Source organism: Sorex fumeus, unplaced genomic scaffold, assembly GCF_029834395.1.
Source record: "Sorex fumeus unplaced genomic scaffold, SorFum_2.1 ptg000207l, whole genome shotgun sequence".
Classification (NCBI taxonomy): Eukaryota; Metazoa; Chordata; class Mammalia; order Eulipotyphla; family Soricidae; genus Sorex; species Sorex fumeus.
The window spans coordinates 971670-993754 of NW_026606264.1; the positions used below are offsets into that span (position 1 = coordinate 971670).

At 62.5% G+C, this 22085-nt stretch overlaps 1 protein-coding gene across 1 annotated transcript in view; it reads right to left on the reverse strand.

The window, feature by feature from the left end:
- Positions 1-5023, reverse strand: part of HDAC4 (histone deacetylase 4) — a 79779-nt gene extending 74756 nt beyond the window's left edge. The window contains exon 1 of the mRNA XM_056108292.1: positions 4953-5023. The gene's annotated coding sequence lies outside the window, so the exon portion shown is untranslated. The remainder of the gene's footprint in view (positions 1-4952) is intronic.
- Positions 5024-22085: the final 17062 nt, after the last annotated feature.

Genomic DNA, 22085 nt, shown 5'->3' on the forward strand with positions numbered 1-22085 from the left:
CCCCACCTGCTCACCTGTGGGGGCTTTACCTCCCCCTGCCCTGACACATACCCCACAGGTGGTCTCCGCCCCGCCAGGCAGAGCCGGGGCCCCCCGACATGCCCCACACGCCTTGGGCACAGGTGCCCGCAGACCAGCAGCTCAGCCCCGAGAACGTTCAGGAATATCCCCCCCCCACCCTGAGGGTGGGCCCGGGGGAGGTGGGCCCAGCCCTCAGAGCCCCTCCCGTGCCCACCAGGCCCACATCTCGGCCCACCCACATGTGGCCAGACCCCCAGGGCGAAGCTGCAGCCTCGTGAGGGTTGGGCCAAAGGCTCCGAGGGAGGGTGGGCGGGTCGTGCTCCAGCCGCCACACGTGGGGCGGGACGGCTCTGGCATGGCCCAGCACTGGGACCCCCGCCACCCCCCCACACCCCCTGCCTCCATGGCCCCCCCCCCCGCCGTGGCCACACCCCCCACCCTGCTTGTCCACTTGTCAGCTCGGCCCTTCTCCACAGGTGCCAAACCTCCTACCCGGGAGGGGATGGAGCGAGCGATTCAGGAGCTGGTCACTCGGCTCTGTCTATTCCTTCATTCATTCCCCCCGGGCACGAAACAGGTGTGAGGCCCACTGGTTCCCATGGAGCCCCCGCCCCCCACAAGAGGGACACAGTTGAAATGGCACGAATGGTCCCGTGAAATGGGAGCCCAGGGCAGGAAGGAACCAAGGGCTGGGACAAGGGGGCAAAGGCAGAGGATGCCTCAACTCTGGCATGTGCAAAGGCCCTGGGGCTTCCAGCAGCAGGAGCTGGTGCCATGGCCAGGATGAGAGCACAGGAGGGACACGGAATGGGCAGCAAATGCCTTTCTCGGCCCCCCCCCCACTGGGTACTTCTTGCGCCCCTCAGCAGGTGGCCCCGACCCACTGGGCCCGTGCAGGTGCTCAGACACGCTGCTCTGGAGAACCAGAGGCCAAGCTCTGACGCACATCACGCGGCCTTGCACTCGCTCCCAAGAGCACAGCAAGGGAACCGGTCCCCAGCGGAACCAGCACGCTGGACTTGTTCGGCTGGCGAGGTTGGGACCACACCCGGCAGGGCTCAGGGCTTGCTCCTGGCTCTGTGCTCAGGGGACCCCGACAGGACACCAGGACCAAAACAGGTCGGCTGCATGCGAGGCCAGGGCCTTCCGGTGCTAACAGTCCTCCCAGGACGAGGCACCCAGGGGAAACCCACGGTCACGCACCCGTCCTCTGCTCTCCAGCAGGGCGGCCTCCCAGGGAAGGGCCACGCAGGCCAACGCAGGCCCCGAGTCTGGTCCCTGAAGCCACATCCCCCGAGGACCACCAGGTGCTGTGGCGGCCCGAGCACCGCTCGGTCCAACCACTGGTCAGGCCCAGTTGGGAAAGAATCCCCGAGAGTGCCCTGAACGTCCTGAGCACCCCTGGGAGCCCCGGAATAAAGACCAGAACTTTCCGGAGTGAAGCAACGAGAGCGAGGCCTGGACACCAGCGCGGTACACACACACCAACATGCATGCACACACACAGGACACATGTGCACGTGCAGAAGGACACAGGTGCACCAGTCTGGCACACACATATCGACACGCGTGCGCACACACACACACACGACACACATGCAGAAGGACACAGGTACACCATTCTGGCACACACACCGATACGCATGCATGCACACACAGGAAACACGTGTACATGCAGAAGGGCACAGGTGTACCAGTCTGGCACATGCACTGACACGCGTGTACGCACACAAGGACACGTGAGCACATGCAGAAGGACACAAGTGCACCAGCCTGGCACACACACACCAGCACACGTGCACACGTCCAAGGACACACGTGCACACACAGGACACTGGTGTATGCACACAAGCACGCACGCTTGTGCACAAGCAGGACACAGGTACACCGGCATGGCACACACACACTGACATGTGTGCACACACAGAAGGACACAGGTGCGCCAGCAGGGCACACAGACACGCGTGCACGCACACGTGTGCACACACAAGACACACTGATGCATGCATGCACATATATGCACACATGGACAGGGATGCACATGAGCACATGCGGACGAGGACCCAGACCACACACGCACACATCATCAACACACAAGCACACGGGGCTGGTGGCCCGGCCCCTGCCCTGAGCAGTGTGGATGGTGCCCAGAATGGCAGGAAAGGAGCCCCCGGCCCGGCTCGGCCTGAGGAAGCCCCCTCCCTCCTTGTGGGGCCCGAACCCGCCTTCGCCCGAGAATGGCCACATGCTAAGGGTCCTGACTGGGCATCGGGAGACGAAATCAGTGGTTCTGAGTCTGGGTCGTCGAAACTTTCTTCGGCGAGCACCGCCCCGGCGGTGGGGTCCCAGCGACCTCCAGGAAGACCCAAGCCACAGGCCCAGAGCCAGGAGCCCAGCTACCGGTCCCGCAAGGAACCAGCTTCCCCGGGGCCCCGCACAGGGCACCCAGCCATGCTCAAGCCCAGGGCCCAGCACACGGCCGGTCAGCAAGTGCCCTTCCCTCGCTGCCCCAAAGTGGGTGCTGCAGACCCCCCACGTTCCCCCGGGGCGGGGGGCGACCAGAACCCCTGAGGGGGGAGGAGACAGGGGCACTTCCTGTCTGTTCCCTAAAGGAGGCAGATTCTCAGGGGTCTCTGGTACAAGAGGTGCCACTGAGGCCTGGGAGGGGACACACCAGCACCTCACACAGCACGTGGCCAGGCAGGTGCCCGTGACCCCTGGCTCCTGCTGCATGGCCGCTCCTGACGCCAGGAATGAGCCACTCAGGCCCCAAACACCTGGCTCACAGGGAACCAGAGGGCCACGGAACAGAGGGTCCCTGGGAGAGAGAGCCACGGAACAGGGGGTCCCCAGGAGAGGGAGCCACAGGACAGGCGGCCACAGGAGGGGGCCACGGGGACGGGGGGCACAGGGGACATGGCCACAAGGGATGTGACCACAGGGGGTGCATGGGGGAGGAAGCCAAGGGGGAGGGCCACAGCCCAGGCCTGTCAGGCAGAGCTCGGGAGCTGCAGCCCACCGGCCTCACCCTCAGCGCCCAGGAGGAGGCTGACCAGAACCTCTGGCCCGAGAGACACGCGCCTGCTAGGTGGGCCCCAGCCAGGACCCTGGAGCCCTGGCCAGAGGCCAGCGCTCCGCACACCCCACACCAAGCCACCGCCGGGCAGAGAAGCGCCTCCAACACCGACGGCCTGGCCACGGCGCACGCGGGGGGCCGCCAGGTAGGACTCCCTCGCGCCGCCGGGCCGCGAGCACCAGCCGTTTCCAATCGAGAGCGGCACGGACGGCTTCCACGGGCGTGATGAAATGTTTCTTCTGCTCTGGCAATTACGACGCACAAAGTCGGCTTCCCTCCGGGCCACCCCCGACATCAAAGGCTGGGGATTCAAAGCCATTCACGCTGCACTGAAACCTCACGATGGGGCTGGAAAATGCGAGTGGGTTCTGGGCATAAATATGCAGCAGTTAAAAGGCGAGTTCTAACGAAATTACACTGCAGCAGCCCCACAATGTGGAAACTTCCAGAACCAGAGTCCTCCTGCTAGACATCAAGAGGGGCCGCGCCGGAGAGCCCGGCTCTGACCGCTGGTGGGCCAGATGTGCCGCTCCCGCTGCGGGGCCGGGGGTGGGGTGCCACCCCGGCCCCCCGGGCCTGAGGGAAATGGGGCACCCGCAGCTTTCCAGGCTGCTCGGAAGCCGCTGACCGCAGAACGTTCTCTCGGGCTCCGCGTCCCGCCGAGGCCACATCTGCCCTGGGTCCCAGGCCTGATCACCCACACACCCCTCCTCCCCCCGCCCGGGGTGGGGTGGGGGGGTCCCCTGAGTGGCCGGTTCCATCTGCAGGCTGCTGCTGCTGCTCAGAGCACCAGGGCCTGGAAGAGTGTCGGGTCTCTGACATAGAAAGTGCAGGAGCCAGGACCCCCGTGCAGTGCGTGCGCGCGTGCGTGGGGGGTGGGCTCGAGGCAGGAGCAAAGCCCCCCAGGCAGGAGCGCCCAGAGCCCAGGGGCCGGGCCCGAGCCAGGGCGCAGTCGGATCCTGGGCACACTCGGGGGTTCTCCGGGGTCGCCGGAAAGCAGAGCGGGCGGGCGGGCGGGCGCGCGAGGGGGCCGGGGGACCCGCGGCCGTGACATCCCGACGCGGTCCCGGGGAAACTTGGAGGGCGGCGGCGGCGGCGCGTTCTGCGTTTCCAATTATAATAGAGTAATTGTGTTGCCATAGTTACCGCAGAATTCTGCAATAACTTTTGTTGCCTGTAATTGCCCGAGTGTTTATTTGTGTACAAGCAGCTGAGTTTCCTTAATTCAATCTCTTCCCTCTCCCCAACCGGCACCTCCCGGGCCGATGCCGCCGCGGCCACCCGGGCCGCCGCGGGACGCCGCCGCCGCCGCCAACGGGGCCGGGGCCGGGGCCGGGGCCGGGGCCCGCTCGGAACCGCGGGCGGGACCGGCCGGAACTCGGGCGGGCGGGCGGCGGCCCGGGGGGCGCGGGCGCGGGCGGGGGGCGGCGGGGGCCGCGGGGGCCGGGCGGGCGGGCCCCGCGCGCGCGCCCCGGGGCCCGCCCGGCCCGGCCCGGCCCGGCCGAACCGCAGCCCGGCCCGCTCCCGGCCCGCTCCCGGCCCGGCCGCCCGGCGCCCATCGGGCGGGCCCCGCGGCCGCGCCGGTGCCGCGCGCCCCCCGCGACGCCCCCGAGCCGGGCGGGGCGGCGCGGGCCGGGCCGGGCCGGGGTGGGCGCGCGGGCCGGGCCTCGCGGGCCTGCGGGAGCGGCGGGCCCGGGCCCGGGCGGCGTTTTTCTGCAAACTCACAGCCGCGGACAAAGTTACATAAACGCGCGTGGCGCGGCCCCGGCCCACCTGCGGCGCGGCCTGCGGCCTGCACGGGCGGCGGCGGCGGCCGCGGGCGGGTCCACCTGACAATGGTCGCGGCCGGCCTTACCGGGCGGCGGGCGGGCGCTCCGGGCCGCATCGCGGCGGCGGCGGCGAAGGCGGGCGGCGGGCGCGGCGGCGGCGCGGCGGGCGCGGCGGCGGCGGCGGCGGGCGCGGCGGCGGCGGCGGCGGCGGGGACGGGGCTCCGCGGCGGCGGCCCCACAACCTCCCCTCCTCATTCACAAAAAATTGACCCACGTTGAACCATGATGCTGCTCCCCCCGCCGGCGCCGAGCCGGCCGCCCATTGGCCGCGCGCGCCGCCCGTCAGCCGCCGCGGCCCCGCCCGCCCGCCGGCGGCGCGCCGCCCATTGGCCGCGGCGGGCGCGCGGCCCCGCCCCCGGCGGGCCCCGCCCTCCCGGCCGGTTTCTAATGAAGAGCTCGTCAATTACGGCTCGGCCCCGCCCTCCCCGGGCGCCCGGCCGCGCGCCCATTGGCCCGCGCGGGCCCGGCCCGGCCCCGTCCGCGCCCGCCCCTCGGCCCGCGGCGGCCAATCGCCGCGCCCGGCGGCCCGGGCCGGGCGGCGGGGCCCCGCCCCCGCCCGCCCCCCCGCGCACGTCCCGGGCCCCATTGGCCGCCGCGGCTGCCAATCCCGCGAGGCGGGGCTGGCGGAGGACGCTCCGGCGCCAGTCGCGGGCGCTTCGCGGTGGGGCCGGCGCGGCGGGCAGTGCCCGGCGGCGCGGGCCCGGGCCCGGCCCGCCCGGCCCCGCCGCCGCCGCGCAGAGCCGCTGGGCGCCAGCCCGGGCCCCGCGGCGCTCGCGGCCCGCGGGGGAGCCGGCCAGGCCCGGCCGCGCCTCCATGTTGGGTCCTGGCAGCGGGTCACGTGCCGCCCGCAGACGCGGCGGCGGCGCGCGAGGCCAGTGCGCAGGCGCGGGGCCCCGCCCTGCCCCGCGGCGGGAAGGCGGCGGCGGCGGGGGTCGCGCCCGCCCGCGGCCGCAGCCACGTGAGCCGAGCACCTTGGCCAGGTGCGGCCGCGTGGGCGCCGCCGTCCCGCGTGCGCCGGAGCCCGGCGGGCCACGGCGGGCGGGGGTCGCGCGGGACGCCGCCCCCGAAGCCCGAGGTCCGCGGCCAGGCCCGCGCGGGCGGGCGGCGTCGGGGCATCTCGGGGACAGCAGCCAGGACAGGGCAGAGGGCGGGAGCCCCGCGCGCCCACCCGAATCCGGCGCGCTCGGGGACCTGCTGCACGGTCCCGCCCCTCCACCCGGGTCCCCGAGGGTCCACGCCCCTGGACACCCCTGCACGGTCCCTCCAGTCCACCCGGGGTCCCCGAGGGTCCACGCCCCTGGACACCCCTGCACGGTCCCGCCGGTCCACCGGGGGTCCCCGAGGCTCGACCCCCCTGAACACCCCTGCACGGTCCCGCCAGCCCACCCGTGGTCACTGAGGATCCACGCCCCTGGACACCCCTGCACGGACCCTCCCGTCCACCGGGGTCCTCGAGGGGCCGCACCCTGCACGGTCCCTCCCATCCACCCGCGTGCCCGAGGGCCCACACCCCTGGGTACCCCTCCACGGACCCTCCCGTACACCTGGGGCCGCGCCCCTGGACTCCCTGCATGGTCCCGCCCGTCCACCCGGGTCCCCGAGGGTCCACGCCCCTGGACACCCCTGCACGGTCCCGCCGGTCCACCGGGGGTCCCCGAGGGTCCACGCCCCTGGACACCACTGCACGGTCCCGCCAGCCCACCCGTGGTCACTGAGGATCCACGCCCCTGGACACCACTGCACGGTCCCGCCCGTCCACCCGGGTCCCTGAGGGTCCACGCCCCTGGACACCCCTGCACGGTCCCGCCGGTCCACCGGGGGTCCCCGAGGGTCGACCCCCCAGAACACCCCTGCACGGTCCCTCCAGTCCACCCCGGGTCCCCGAGGGTCCATGCCCCTGGACACCCCTGCACGGTCCCTCCAGTCCACCCGGGGTCCCCGAGGGTCCACGCCCCTGGACACCACTGCACGGTCCCGCCAGCCCACCCGTGGTCACTGAGGATCCACGCCCCTGGACACCACTGCACGGTCCCGCCCGTCCACCCGGGTCCCCGAGGGTCCACGCTCCTGGACACCACTGCACGGTCCCGCCAGCCCACCCGTTGTCACTGAGGATCCACGCCCCTGGACACCCCTGCACGGACCCTCCTGTCCACCGGGGTCCTCGAGGGGCCGCACCCTGCACGGTCCCTCCCATCCACCCGCATGCCCGAGGGCCCACACCCCTGGGTACCCCTCCACGGACCCTCCCGTACACCTGGGGCCGCGCCCCTGGACTCCCTGCTTGGTCCCGCCCGTCCACCCAGAGTCCCCGAGGGGCCGTGCCCCTGGACACCCCTGCATGCGTCCACCACGTCCAGCCTGGGTTCCTGGAGGGGCTGCACTAGCCCTCCCCAGCAGAGCCGGACGCCGAGTCCCCCCACCTCGCTGTCCGCACATGGGGATAGACGGACGCTCCTCTGGCCACTGCTGCCGCTTCCCAAGAGAACACTTAGGTTTCCTCAAAAATCGATGCTTTCTGCTTTTACTATAGAATCTTACTATGTGCTATTTAAATTTACTATTTGCTAACTTACTGCTTACAATGTATGCTTTAAGTTTCTTTTGCGATTTTTTTCCCCCAACGCTCAGGAATTTTAAAGAAATTTATTGGGGCTGGAGAAATAGTACAGCGGGGAGGGCGCTTGCCGGGCATGCGGCAGTCATGGGTTCAAGCTGGGCATCCCACAGGCCCCCGAGCACCGCCAGAAGTGATTCCTGACTGCAGAGCCAGGAGTCCACCCTGAGCATCGCCAGGTGTGGCCCAGAAACAAAATTAAAAATAAAAGAGTTAGGGAACAGGCCCATTTAACTATCAATGTAGGTTGTCCTTCCTGTAGGATGGGGGAGAGGGGAAGGGAGAGGTGTAGACAGCACCTGGCCGGGCGCAGGGCTGACTCCTGGCTCTGTGCTCAGGGCTCCCTCCCGGCTTCGTGCTCGGGCTGACTCCTGGCTCCGTGCTCAGGGTTCACTCCAGTGCTCAGGGGATTTGAACAGAGACTGGCCACACACAGTGACCTTAACTCCGTGTTATCTCTCCAGCCCATTAGACCATCCCTGATGCCGGCAGGGCCAGAATCAGATGCCATTTGCATAGTCAAACCACAAGTGGGGTGCGGTGAGGATGCAGGTCATATGTAAGTTCCCTCAGATAGGAGCGAAGATGGCTTCTGATGATTCTCTTCATCAGTGAGCCTTGTGGAATGTGTGTGTGTGTGTGCGTGTGCGCACGTGCGTGCGTGTGTGTACGCGTACATATATGCTGTAGGATAACACTCTTTTGTCCTTCCTCAGGTAGCTTAGGTTTGTCAGGTCACACCCATCTAAGAACACTGAACTTGTATTGTAAGCAGTGTCCTTTCTGTGTGCACACAGGAAGACAGTTAATATTATGCTTTGTAACTTGGGAGTTGATTGACTCCGAATAATATTTACTCCTGGGAATCTGATTTCTTGACTCAGTTGCCCTTAGTTCCTAGCACCCCAAAAGCAGGGTCCCGACGAGGGACTGAATGGACCCAGGGCAAGCTGTGAGCTACCCTGGCATCGAAATGGGCCAGGCCAAAGAGCCATGATACTCAACTATAAGTTGAGGGCATGATCATGGACAAATGCTGGCATGATCCAAAAGTAAGTAACGACGAGACTAGGACCCTGCTGGAGCTAGGAAGATCAACCTGGCCTGAGGACTGCGGAATGTATAGTGAGATGTTCTCAGGAAGAACCAAACTAAATTTATATCTCTTACTGTGCTCAAACGGAATGACATTGCTAGAAATATTAGAAGTAGATTTATTACAACTATTTAAGTAGATTACTAACTGAGGGAAGAACACACCCTTGTTGGGATCCCACCCTTGGGTGGATCTCCTAGTAATCTGAAGTAATCTCTGTAGATGAGATTTTATCCTTGAGTTAATCTCCTGGAGGAGTGGTCTTACCTCTCTTTGTTGATTCGTCAGTATTCAACGCACCTTTATGTCACCGCCTTATGTGACTGCTATATAAACTAAGACGTAAGCTCGGAGAGGGAGTGAGAAGCGAGAGAGCTCACTCGGAAAGGGAGTGAGAAGCGAGAGAGCTCGGGCTCCAGAGATCCAGAGTCAGAGCCAGAAGGAGAGAGCTTCCAAGACTGGGGCCCAGGAGAGAAGGAGGCAGAGAGAGACAGGAGTGAAGAGGATTGGAATAAACTACTATTGATATAGACCGGCCTGGCCCCCGTTTCTTCTTCCGTCTGCCTTGGCCAACAGCCGTTCCGATCCAGGCCACACACAGCGGCCCAAGAGCACCGAACGCAGGCGGTGAGACAGTGCCGTCCAGTGAGCCCACACAACCTTCGGCGTGATAAGATTTTACAATATGCCATTTCCAATTTTCCAGTATTTTTTAATTCATGAAGTAAAAGGTAATGATTAGGAAGTCTAAGAAGAAATGCCTCCGCCAAAGCCTAACTCGAGGCAAAGAGCAGGAACCGCAGCGCTGCCCAGGACGGGGCCCGCACACGCGCAGACACGAGGCCCCAAATGCAGTGCTGGCATGAATGGCACCAGGAATTGGCAGGGCACAACCAAGCTTTGCTTTACAGACGTCCACCGGGCCCGGCCGGAGAGGGAGACGCCCTGTGGATCCCGGGTGCTGTGGTCGAGGCAGGTGGGGGGTCTGGCGGGTGGAGCTGGCCCAGGAAGGTGGGCTGGGGGCTGGGGGGCGGGGGGCCGCTGGTCTGGGCTCCCGTGTTCCCTCCACCCGGGCTTTGCTCAGAGGCCCGTCAGCGTCCGGAACGCAGATGCGGCGGCAGACAGTCCAGGCGTCGGGGCAGCGGGCACACAGGCAGCGGCATCTTTAGCTCCGGGAGCAGACCAGCAAGATGGCCGCCTGCAAAGCAAATATGTCTATTTTCAAATCCTTATCGTTTTCACTCTCCGACACCAATAGCGGACACGCAGTGGCCTCGGCACCGGCGGGAATATTCGCTGAGCATTCGCCGTGGAAGGCCCGTGCTCAGCATTTTTGATGATGGAAAGTTTCCAATCACATTAGCAAAGGGACATTTTAAACACCTAAATGTAGCATTAAATCCTCATAGAACTTCAGGGGAATTGGCGAGAACGGTTGAATTGTCCGCTCGGAAGAATAAACATTTCAGAGCTGTCACGGAGAAGAGCGATGAGGGAGAAAGCGTGAGCCCAGAGAAAGCGTGAGCCCAGAAATCAAAACAGATTCTCCGGCTCCAGCTGAGAGCAGACTGGCCCGGCCCAATCGATGGCGAAGAACGGAAAGCGAGGGAACAGCCCCAAGGAGACGTCCAGCCGCCACTGCTGCCCGCCAGCAGGCCTGTCCGGCTGTCCGTCCATCCCGCCAGCCCCGGCACGCAGCCCTGAAGGGACACCTGGGGCCCGCAGGTATTCTCGGTGACTCCCGGGAATAATCCAACAGACTGTAAAGGCGGTTTCTCAGATCCGCGCGGATCCGACGTGGGGACTGACATCTCTCGGGATGGGAGAGAACCGGTCCCGGCATTCCCATCTAGCAGGCGAGAAACGGTCCTCATGCAAAGACAAGAAATCACAAAAATACTCGGTAAAACGTGGTAGTCAGCATTCCCGTGGGGGGACGGTGTAGGAAGGGTTCCAGGAGCAACTGTAAAGGGAAAGGCCGAGGAGTCTGGTTACAGTGTACGTTTGGGGTCCCGTCACCAGGGAAATAGAAAAGCCCCAGCTGGGGCTGCTGTGGAAGCCCAGTGGGGGAGCGCCTGCCTTGCCCGCAGCCGGCCCGGTTTGATCCCTGGCGCCCCATACGGTCCCCCAAGCCCCACCGGGAGTGATCCCTGAGCACGGCTGGTGTGGCCCAAATAAACAGAAACAAAAAACCCAACTGTCACAGACTCACTCGAGGGAATATGACTCAGCGATAAAAAAGGTCGGAGCAGCGAATGGCACAGAGCACCTGGCGCTTGTGGAAAGCCCCAGGCAGGTGAGCAGGACCCGCAGCGGGCAGGTGGCGTGGGGGCCCTGGGAACCCACGGCTGCTCCAGAGATGGGGGTGCACGGGACAGCCGGAACTTCCTGGGGCTGCGGCACAGGGGGACAGACCTCTCCTCGGAGCCGGGCCTGTGCGGGGTCCACCTTGGAGGCTGGTGCGGGGACAGCCGCTGCCCGGCATGGCTGGGGTGGGGGAGGAGGCGTTCCAAAGCACGAGGGAGCTTGAACAGGGGCCGAGCATGGCCTCCTGGTCCACGGAGGGTCGGTCTCCTCCCCCAGCGAGGGGCTGCCCCAGACAGGCCAGGAGGGACACTCTGAAGTGGGCACGGCGCAGACCCACGCTGGCACCCAGGGGAGACCGCGGCCTCCTCGCCTCTCGGCTCTCCTGTATCTTCACCCCCGCTGCCTACGGCGTCGGCCTGCCAAGGTACCAGCTGCCATCTCCCCCACGCAGGTGCCATCTCCTCCAGCATAGCCACCCCGCGTGCCTGAGGCCCGGGTTTGAGCCCTCACACCACATGACCCCCAACTACTGCCGGGTGTGTGCCCCCCACGAGAAGACAGTAAAACCAAATCGACCTCTCCTCTCGCGTTTACAAGTGATCGTCCTAAAAATGAATGATCACGATCATGATCATCCTGTTGTTTGTCGATTGCCTCGAGCAGGCACCAGTACCGTCTCCTTCTTCCTAGCCCTGAGATTTTAAAAGAGTCATATTCAATGCTCTTTCAGGGCTAGGAGAATGAGACCCATCATTGTTACTGGTATTTGGCATATTGAGTACAACACGGGAAGTCTGCCAGGCTCTGCCATGTGGGCAGGATACTTTCGGTTGCCTGCCGGGTTCTCCAAAGGAAAAACGAGATAATAAGATGTCGCGCGGCCACAAATGCGGCCGTGCACTTCCAGAAGCTGGGTTTTATAGTCTCTGGGTCTTGGCCGCTGATGGGACCACCTGGCGCTGGCAACAGCTGGTGGGTGTAACACCTACCTACTGGAAGATGGGGGATCTGGGTGGAGAAGGCCCAGTCCCGATCTGAGCAGGCTTGGAGATCTCAGCCCCGGGACCCGCATGCCTGGGTTCTTCTGCCGGTTCCTTCATGCATGAGGCTTGCCTGGACATGTGGAGAGTGGTCTCAGCATGGCTGTGGCTGGTTCTGGAGGTCTTCGGCTGCCGGGGCTCTGCTCAGGACAGGGAGGGAAACTCAACCCGTCCCCCTCCAAGGAGCCCCAGTGAGGACAGCCAGGCGTGGGGGCAGAGTCTCCTAAAAATGAAAATCCTGAAAAATGGATTGATCATGAGGCAAATAAGCTGTTTCGGGCCACCAATAAGCAAAAGAAGTTCCCGCTTGTCTAATAATATCAACCAAATATTATCAACCAAAACAGACCCCGAAGAAGGAACACAGCAGAGACAGGTGCCCCCGTGATGGTCCGAGGGCCAGTTGCCAGGGAGATAAACCAGGTGAAACTTCGTTCCCAGCTACTAATTTGCCAACAAATTAATGTGAAAAATGTCAAAAGCTTCCATTTATAAACCCGTAAATGTGGAACGCTTTAGTCTTTCAATAATCGGTAGCTAAGAGCTGAGGCCCAGGATGACAGCAGCGGGGACACACTTGCCTCACGTGTGGCCGCCCACATCCAGTCCCCGGGAGCCCCAAATGGTCCCCAGCAGAGCAAGCTCTGAGCACCAAGAACAAACACAAACAAATGGAACCGATTTGGAGAATGAAGGTGCCCGGCCGGCAGCCCCATGCTGGGCACCTGCCCGCTCTGCCCACGGCTGTGGGGCCGACACTGGAAGCACCAGGGCAGGTGGCCAGCCGGGCAGCTGGTCACCGTTCTCCTAGACCCAACTGGGCCAAGAGAGAAAGCTGTCACCAAAGGTGACTCCAAGGGCAGGACTGGCAGCCGCTGAGACGTGGCCTGGACACTCAATGTCCCTCCACACGCAGAGTCGTAAGAAGGCGGCGTTTAGGATGCAGAAGGCTCGGAATAGCTAGGTGCAGCCCAAAGTATCTGTGGGTTATTCTGGGGCTTTCTCGAAGGGTGTCCCCCCGCCAAAGAGCTGAGCGGGTGACAGTGGATGCCACCAGCTCCAAAGCTTTGAGTTTCACTCACGTCCTCCACATGTGGGAAATTAGATCGCATCAGAGTGACTGGGCTCAGCCCTGTCGCAGGGACGTCCGTTTCAGCACGGCTTCTGCACACCGAATCACAAGTCCTTCCACTCGCTCCCATCCTGGGCCCAGAGGCATGAAAGCCAAAGCCACGGATGGACAGGCAGATGGACTGGAAATGGGAAAGAGGGCTGTTCTCAGCCGCGTACCATATGACTTTAAAGCGGCCTTCAATAAGTTGCTTCCGAAAAGCGTTTACTAGCAAGGAGCCCAGTTGTAGTCATAACCTGGTGTTTTCCTAAATAATATTTTGTTTTGGGGCCTCACCTGGCAGTGCTCAGGGGTTACTGCTGGCTCTGCACTCAGGAATCTCTCCGGCGGGACTCAGAGGACCATCTGGGATGCCGGGGATCAAATCTGTGACGGCCGGGTGCAGGGCAAGCGCCCTCCCCGCTGTGCTCGCTGTCCAGCCCTAAGTCATATTTCTGATAAACCCTCGGTGTGGGTGGGGGTGGGGAGACACCCCTCAGGTACCAAGATCCGTCCAAGCTGGAGGGGTCTGACCGTGTGGGTGGGTCTGGGGGGAGCAGAGGGCGGAGTCAAGGCCGGGCAGACACGCAGGGAAGGAGGACTCATCTGCGAGAGCGATTGAGTTACAGAGCAGCGAAGCAGGAATACTGAATAATTGATGTCTGGACAACTGGCTGGCCATATTGTAAAATATAAAGTTCTCTCTCCCACCGAGCACTCAAACGTACCAGAAGGATACCCACGGAGGAAAGCAGACCTTGAAGTTCCAGAAAAAAATGTGGACTGGGGCACTCACAAGGGTTTCTTCCATGAGACACACAAGGCAGAGAGGAGGAAGGAAAATATTAGCAAAACTGACAGCGTTGACACCATCAGCCACCGGGGACATGCAGCTCAGACCCCAGGAGCAGCCACCTCGGCTGCCACGGAGGGGGTTGGGGGGTGGAAGGCAGGAGAGCGGGTGGGTGCAGGGGTGCTGGCCAGGGAGTGGCCATGCGTCCGGCCAGCGATTGTGCCCCCGGCAGACGCTCAGCTGCCCCAGGCACGCAGTCTGCGTGGAGAGCGCCTTAGGTGGGCAGGTGGGCGCTGTGGAGGAGCAGGACTGAAACATGGGAGGACCCCGCTGCCAGCCCCCAGAGGCACTCGGCCTCTGACGACCCATCGCTAGCCCAGAAGCAGCAATGCATGCAGTGGGCTCAGCCACTAGGGACGGTCTCCGGGGCGCAGGGATGGGCACTGGCTAACCACACTGCAAATATAAAGTTCTCATCGAGCCCCTCCTTAGCCTGAAACAGCCCACGAAGGAAGATGCGCAAAGTACGACACTGTGAGAGCTCACACACAGCCAGGGCCCCTGAAGTGGATTCTCCTACTAACAGGACTGGCAGCTGCAGGGTCCGACCTCGACACCTTCCCCTGCCAGGTGAGGAAAGGAGGCGGGGCCTGCTCACCCGGCAACAGCTCTGCCAGTGAGAGAGAGAGAGACAGAGAGACAGAGAGAGAGAGACGGACCAACGGAAAGCCCCCGGCCCATAAGCACACGCGCGTGCACACACACACGAGCACACATGCACACACATGCACATGCACTCACAGACATACATGCAGACACATATACACACACGCACACACACTAGCACACATGCACACACATGCACATGCACTCACAGACATACATGCAGACACATATACACACATGCACACATACATATACACATGTGCACACACACAAATACACACACACATGCACACACACACACACACACACACACACACACACTCCTGGTCTCCACCAATGGGCTCTTCTGGAACCTGTCTAAGTTGGTTCTGGTTTCCGCCCTGGGGACGCAGGAAGAGTCTCAGGGGCTCCTGCAGGGGCCAAGCTGCCTTTCGTTGCGCTTTTCCGAATAAACCCTTTTGTTGTGAAGTTAGTGGGTCCAGCTTTGTTTGCCGCCAAGCAGCATCTACTCACCGTGAAGCAGTGGAGGGCGGGGGGAGGGGGTGAAGGCCCCACGACCGACCCGCCTGTGGCCTTCCCTTCGCTCCGTCCCTGCCTTCCTTCGTCCTGGGGAGGCGGTTCTCGGCCAGCCGAGGCACAGGCCGCACGCCCACGCTTTCTGCTCTCACCCCGAGGTTCAAACCGCAAAGCACGTGGCACATACCCCTTGAGCCATCTCCTCTTCCAGCCAGATTTCTGTCTCTTGAGTGAAAAACTCTTCGACCTTTATTCTTGTCGATTTCTTCCTCTTCTTCAGATAGTTTCTCATACGCAAGGTCTATCATCCCACCTTTTCTGTCAATAAAAACTATTCTGAAGTTTTGAAAATTTGTTACAGATACTAATGGTATCTGTAAGGATAAGAAAATGTAGAGAGAGAACCAAGGCTGTGGGAAGGGAGAAAACTGAGCGTTCCCTTTGGGAAAACCCTGGAGGAGTTGGAGACATGGTACAGCGGGGAGGGCGTTGGCCTTGCATGCGGCCGACCCGGGTTCAATTCCCAGGATCCCCTATGGTTCCCTGAGCACCGCCAAGAGTAATTCCTGAGTGCAGAGCCAGAAGTAACACCCATCGCCAGGTGTGACCCCCCCCCCAAAAAAAAACCTTGGGGAAATAGCATTATGCTCAGAGCACTGCAGGATATGGGGCTAGCTGGAGGCAACCGTGGCCATTTCCAACCAAGTCCCTGCAGCAAAACACCAAGGAACAGCCACCCGAGAAACACGGCTCAGAAGTGTGTTCTAGGGAGGGAGAGTGGAGCAGAGATAATGTGAAGGCCAGAGCTTGTTTTGTAACCAAACTGGCACAAACTAACCAGTGCCACATCTCGTAGTGCAGGAATTGCTGGGACCTCCGTAGGCCAGCGAAAAGATCTGACTCTTATCTGAATTAGGAACTGTCCGCCTCTGAGCAAGAGCTGCTCTCCTAAGTCCACGGTGGAAAGGGAGTAGAAGGAGCGACATATCCAGCCGTGAGTTAAACAAAGCCACACTGTCTCATTCGCAGAAGAAAAAGAAATAAGTGAAAATAAAGTGTTGGAAGACGGTTTCCGAGAGTGAGCCTCCCTCCTTCACGCCGGATGGGGTGATGGCGGCTGCTCACGCCCGGGTCACCCATCAGAGCCCACCTCGCAGTTCCCGGCCCCCACTGTGCCCTGCACCCTGAGGCGGCATAGCTGAGGCTTTGGGGCGCACGGGGACCCCTCACGGCCCACAGGTGGCTCACGGCCCAATGGTGCAGGTGTCAGGGTCCGGGGCAGTGGTGGGTGCCAGTGTTAAACCAGGCCGAGATCTCCCCAGAGGAATCCCATGAAGACAAGTTGCAATGCCACAAGCAAAGGGTCTTTACCGGCTAGCTCGAGCTAGGGCCCTCATCCAGCTCACTGGCACAGTGGCAGCCTTCTTGGAACGAGTGGCCCCGAGTCTCAAAAGTGAGGGGCTTTTATACCATATAACAGGAACCTTCTGCGGACCACCCTTTTGACCACAGTCTGAGGGGCCTTCCACTACTTGTACTTAGCTGGTTGGTTATAAGTTGGAGTTCCATTAGGGTTGCATAAGCGTTACAAAAGGGTTCTATAGGGAGGGCTTCCCTACCTGCACCTGATTGGTAACCCTTGGTTGACCTCACCATGACTCCCTCACTTCTGGGAAATCATGACTCAATCCCAGGTACCTGTGCTCAATTCCAGGAATTCTGGAACCGAAACCCAGGCCTCGCTGCTTCTGGCTGCCTTATGAGCCTGTCATGGCACTGTCTTGGCTTCTCTATCGCTCACCAGCGGTTACTTCCATGGCCAAAGTGCTGTCCACTCCTGATTGGATGCAGAGAAATTCCAAGGGACCAACTCGGATGGACATGGGAGGGAACACACACTTGGTGTCCGTGTGAATGGGAGGAGGCCCTGGGGAGACGTTTTCTCACTCAAACTGGAACCATCCTTCACTGCGGAGCTTCTTGGCATGGCCCCTGCCATCCCCGGTTCTGGCTCAGACGGTCACGGCTGCCCTGGCCCTTCTGCACGCCCAGCGCTCCTCCAGAGCATGGCACGACTCCAGGTCGCCCCGCTGCCTTGGGACGGAAGAAGCCACCCAAGCGCAAAGCCGAGACCACCCGCCTGGGCACAGCGGCACGCAGAGAGCCTCTGGGGCTAAGCCCAGGCTCCCTCTCCACTCAGCACTCAGGGATCACTTCTGATGGTGCTCATGGAGTCAGATGCAGAGCCCGCAACGGAACCCCGGGCTGGTTCCACGCACGGGAGTGCCCTCCCTGCTGTAGTATCTCCAGGCTCGTCTGCTGAGACAACGCCCCCAGAACCACCTAGTGGGTGGAGGGAGCTTGTGGACGCAGCGCTCCCCATGGACGCCGGCTGTTCTTCCCTTCTCCCGTCCCGCCAGGCGGGTTCTTCCAGAAACGCTGGAGTGGCGCAAGGGCATGGAACAGGCTTTGATGATGACAGATGATTTTCTTTCCGAAAAGTTCGACTGAACTCGCTCCTACTTAAAGCCGGGGCCCAACGGTCCGGAAACGGTCCCCCGTGCCAGCCGTGCGTGCGGGGCGTCCTGCCGTCTGCGGGAGCCCGTCCGCCCTCCGCCCAGCCCCCGGAGCCTCATCCTGGAGACGCTGCAGCCCGGGGCAGCCGTGCCACCGCGAGATAAACACAATAATAGGGCATCTGCTTTTCAATTTTAATTTTCTTTCCCCCACTAAAATATTCAAGTGAGAAACATTTGGAGATTTATATTCAGGGCACAAGACCAAATGGCATCTGAAGCATTTCTTTGTGAAATATAATTAATTTTTCTTGGCTTTTTTTCTCCATCATGACAAAGCCAGATCTGTAGCACTCATCCTATTTATAGGCGGAGAGTGTCCTTCCGCAGCGGCCACGGCCCGCGCGCTCTCTCTCGTCCTGCCCGCGTGTGTCCGGCACACGCGCGACCTCAACCCGGTGCCTGAGCCATTGACCGACTTTAATTTTCAAAAACAAAAACGCGAAGAACAATGATAGCTTCTCACCCGGTTTTCCCATCTTATCTGAGGCAGGGCCTGGCTGGTTCCCAGCACTTTGCATGGGCACGAAAGCGGCTTCCAGCCGTGCAGGGAAAGTGTGGGTGGGAGATTTATGTGTGTAGGGGGGACAAAGAAAATATTGCTGCTTTCTGTTCCTTGTTTTTTCCTAGAAGAAAAGAGAGAGAGAGACCTCTTTGTCTCTCTCTCTCCCGCTCGCTCACACACAAACACACGCACCCCACAATTAGAATCTGAAGAACTGCAGAAAGGAAAACGGCCTCGAGAATGTTATTTTTCCAATAAAAGAAAGATGTGATCTGGCCCCTGGGTGTTGGTTCTAAGTGGAGATATTGACTCACATCTGACTGATGAGTGGAACATCTTTCTCCTGAAATATTGATAGTGGATTACACGAAACCACAAACTCTCTCCATAAAGCACATCATTCCTGACCCTAATGGTGTTTTCTTTCCTGGGGACGCGGCTGCGCGCGTCATGTGATGGCTTTATTCTGTCTTGGGGAAAAACTTTTTACCATACTGCTAAATTAACTTGTCAAAAGGCTTCAAACTTCGGAAGCTTTTACAGCTCAATTCAGTGCTATTATTCAAGATTGAATGGGAAGGCCATGGGCTGTAAGCGCTTGCAAAAATAAATTCCGCAGCCTTTCACGGGCGAGCGCAATACTTACCTTTTGTTCAGGTTGTATATCTTTATCGAGGAGTCTCGGAATAGCTGCGCCCTGCCTACAAATTCTCGCTCGTCCCTGAAAGGCTGGTGCTTTGTCTGCGCCCTCGGCCGCCCCGGCCAGCTCCCGGCCGCCCGGAACGATTCATCCCTCCGAGCAGAGGGCAGCCGCTCCACTCGGGCAGACAAAGCCCCCGCCGGCCGGACCCTGAGTTCCGAGGATCCTTTTCTTCTCCACACCGAGACACAAAGGCCTTGGTGGCCGACCGCTGCCCACAAAGGCCACCATTGTCCTGTGCTCCGGGCAGAGGAGGGACCCCGAGACGGGTGGGCCGCGTGGGGTCTGCTTCCTCAAGGCGCAGCGCCAGCCCCACGAGACTCGGGGGAGCCGAGTGGGCCCCTGGCCGCCCGCGGAGTGACTGGGCTGGGCAGCACACGCGGCCTCTAGGCTCCAGACCACCGTGGGCACCCGGCCCCCACCAGCCCCACGGACGAGGGCGCGGCTCCACTGCTTGACTCGGGGAAGAATTTATGTCAGTGCCAACTTAAATGCGCGGACACAAAAGGAAATAGGCTTCAGGGGCCCCCAGGCCCAGCCCGGCTCAGTCAGGCCCAGTCGAGACCTCCCGAGGCCCAGCCCAGGCCCCCAGACCCCCAGACCCAACCAGGCCCAGCCCAGACCCCCCAGGCCCCTCCAGCCTCCCCCAGGCCAGCACAGCAGCCCCCGTGTGTCTGTGGGAGCCCGGCCCCACGTCCTGCCCCTGCCTGCGACCCGGCCCTCCCTGGACACCCAGTCCAGGAGCTCACACAGCTGCCCGCGCCCCCTCATCTCAGTGGCTGGAAGCCAGCAGGGCCTGAGAGCCGAGCGAGGGCCGCCCTGGGCACTCCTGAGGGTGCAGGGAAGGTGGGGGACTGAGGATGGGGGCGTCAGAGCAGGTGCAGGAGCCCTCTCCCACCCTGCCTGGGATTCGCTTCCCTGAGTCCTTTCTGGGTCCTGGACACCTGCTCTGCCCCGGGGGGTCTCTCCTCTCATTCTCAGTCCTGGAGGCCCGTGGTGGGGGGCAGAGGGGGCTGTTTGGGCCGGATCTGGGGGCTCCACTCAGGTGCCGCCACTGGGAGAGGGCTGGGGAGCCCGCAGGGGCGAGGTGGGGCAGGGCGAGGGGAGGCGTGACCGGGGCGTGGCAGGGAAGGGGGCGTGATTGGGGCGTGGCAGGGGAGGGGGCGTGGCCGGGGCGTGACAGGTAAGGAGGAGCGTGACTGAGCGTAACGTGGTAAGGGGGCGTGGCCGGAGTGAGTGGGCGTGGCTGGGGCGTGGCATGGCTTGGGTGTGGGCGGGAGAGGGCGTGGTAGGGGTGTGGCCGGGCAGGGGTGGGCGGGGCGGGGCGGGGCTCGTTAGGGGTGTATTTAGGGAGTGGGTGTGGCAGAGACAGGGTGGGCGGGTGGGCGGGGCCGGGTAGGCAGCGGCTCCTTCCAGCACCCTCTCTCTCCCTGGGCTCTCCCTGGAGGTGCGGGCCTGGGGCGTGCGGGGTCAGGGGTGAGGCCAGCGGGGCCTGGCCCGAGCAGGCTGTACTCGGGCGGCCGCACAGGCATGTGCTGACCCGCCAGCACCGTCTCTGCAGCCCCCGTTTGGACCGATTCGAGGGTCCTGCTGTGCCCCTTCTGTGGGGGGCAGAGGAGACCAGGCTTCCAGAGCCTTCCAGAGCCTTCTGGAGCCTTCGGGAGCCCCTTCGGGCAACCCCCTTAGCCCCTGCCTTGCTCTAGCGGGCTGCTGGCCGGGACCCTGCACAGCAGGTGGACGGCCCCACCCTGAACTGACCTGCCTGGCTTGGCCCAGAGCTCACCCTCTCCGGGCAGGTCTAGATCCTTCCACAGAATTCTGTGAACCGTCTGCCCGGAGGCAGCTGACACTGGGCGCCTGCGTCCCTGAGGTCCCCTCGGTGGCCACCTGACTGATTTTTCGCCACCCGCTACCCTGCCCGGCTCCTGCAGGCCCCCTCCCCCGGGGAGGGTGTGTGGCTCCCAGCCCCCGCCAGGCCTTTGCACTCCCCGTTCCTTCACAGGGTCCCTAACGCAGGGCTTGGCCAGGTGGGGCTCGGCCCCTCGTCCTGTCGGAGCAGCAGGCAGGGACACAGGACACGGCCACGCTGACACCTCTCCCTGCTGGCTCGCTGGGGGTCTGTGGGGTGGGCAGCACAGGATGTGTCTGTCTCTGGTCCAGGGCGACAGACGCACCCGAGAAGCAGCATCTCCGGGGGCCAGACTCTGCCCGGGACTGTCAGGGGGGCCGGGACCAGGAAGGATCCCCCGGCAGCAGTGCCCGGAGCTCAGTGTCCTCAGGGGGCGAGAAGGACAAGCCTGTCCCGTCCAACCGTCCAGTGCCTCTGTCTTCTGCCCTCCCTCGCCCAGCCGGACCCTGGTCAGGCCGGGTGCTTGGGCGCCCGGGCTCTCCTGTCCCTCCCACGGCCGTGCCTCCCTCCCCTCGAGCGGGAACAGAAAGCAAACACCAGCGGCTTTCTCTGGGTCATTACCTCGGAGAACAATGGGACCGCTGAGGCCTCATCTCTTAGAAACCGAGATTTTAATGCAACGCCGTGGTGAGTAGCTCCCCGCGCAGAGCGGTTTCAATCACGGCAAAGGCGGGAGCGAGCGCTAATCTCATTAGCTCAGGCAGGAGCTCCAGTCGTTCAAATGAGGTTTTTTTTTTTTTGTTTTGGTTTGGTTTGTGTTTTTTCACCATATTCCCCTGAAATGGGGGGTTTTCTTCGGTGGCACGTGGGACGCTCGGCAGGGCCCGGCCGGGAGTGCGTGCGGCTCTAAGTGCCTCCTTCCGGCGAGGCCCCGGCCCTGTCCCCCGAGGCGGCCTTCGCTTTCACTTTGCCGATTTTGGGTCCGAGCTGATGTGGGCTCATGTAAATAAAAAGTTCTCTTCTGTGTTAATTCAATTAAACTGTATTTCTACATCTGCGATCACCAGGGTTTAATCGCTGAGGGCCATTGTCCCTGACCGTCACCGCGTCCCGGCCGGAGATGGTGGTTTCCTGTTTGCTCACTGCTGTGGCCGGTTCTCCTCCTCCCAGCACACACGGCGAGGCACCCCGGGGTGGTCGGCTGCTGACCCTGCTTGGCGGCTACCCCTTGCGTTCGCCCCCCCTCGACGCTGCATGCAGCCAGGCTGGTGGCCTTGGGGACGGACGCGGGGGAGGCCCCACTCCCGCCCGCCCCCTCCCCGCCACTGTTTATTTTGGTCCTGGGTTTCAAAGGCCCGTTCCTCCCCGAGAGTAAACAGACAT